General features: G+C 56.9%; 1 pseudogene; it reads left to right on the top strand.

Annotated features, from left to right (window-relative positions):
• Window positions 1–137: 137 nt before the first annotated feature.
• Window positions 138–956, top strand: LOC123179120 (aspartyl protease AED1-like; annotated as a pseudogene).
• The last annotated feature ends 7 nt before the right edge of the window (window positions 957–963 follow it).

Genomic DNA, 963 nt, shown 5'->3' with positions numbered 1-963 from the left:
CGTACGTTCACCACACTTTTTTTTTGCATGGCGTTCACCACACATTTTGCCCAAATAATACAATGCTTGCTTTCACAAATCACAATCGAATCATACGATATTACTTCTACCTTTTGTTTGTTTATACGCATGCGGTATAAAAGCAGCGCTCGCATTCCGAAACTGCAGCCCACTGCATCTCAGCCATGGCATCTATTCCCAAGCTTGTGATTCTCCTGCTGTGCACCTGTCTTCACACTCTCCTTGCTCACGGAGGGGACGATCTTCGCACCTACAAGGTTCTGCACGCTGGCGCTCTCAAATCTGCCACCGTCAACTGCTCCCAGCCCCAAGGTGCAGTAACATTGTCCATGGACGCACATGCATGCAATGTTACTATTAGTTTCCTTGCACTATTTTGAGGATATTTTGAGCACGTTTGTCATCGTGTTTCCCTTTCCCCTGTTCGGTTCTTTCAGTGACTCCATCATACGGCGGGGTCACGGTGCCGTTGCACCACCGGCACGGCCCGTGCTCGCCCTCGCCTGTACCCTCCACCAAGGCGCCGACCTTGCAGGAGATGCTCCGGCGTGACCAGCTCCGGGCCGCTTACATCACACGGAAGTACTCCGGCGTCAAGGGTGGCGCAGGTGACGTGGAGCAATCGGACATTACCGTGCTCACCACGCTGGGCACCTCCCTGGGCACGCTGGAGTACCTGATCACCGTCGGCATCGGCTCGCCACCCAGACAGCACCGACACGCTCGCGCTGGGCTCCAGCACCGTCAAGAACTTCCAGTTCGGGTGCAGCCAGTCTGAGTCGGGCAACCTTCTCGAAGACCAGACCGATGGGCTCATGGGGCTCGGCGGCGGCGCAGAGTCTCTCGCCACCCAGACAGCGGGGACCTTCGGCAAGGCCTTCTCGTACTGCCTCCCGCCGACTCCGGACTCGTCCGGATTCCTCACTCTCGGTGCAGCAACCT

The sequence above is a fragment of the Triticum aestivum genome, unplaced genomic scaffold (genome assembly GCF_018294505.1).
Source record: "Triticum aestivum cultivar Chinese Spring unplaced genomic scaffold, IWGSC CS RefSeq v2.1 scaffold257490, whole genome shotgun sequence".
NCBI classification, from domain to species: domain Eukaryota; kingdom Viridiplantae; phylum Streptophyta; class Magnoliopsida; order Poales; family Poaceae; genus Triticum; species Triticum aestivum.
The sequence above is the reverse complement of the archived record's forward strand: the minus strand, read 5'-3'. Positions and strand labels throughout refer to the sequence as shown.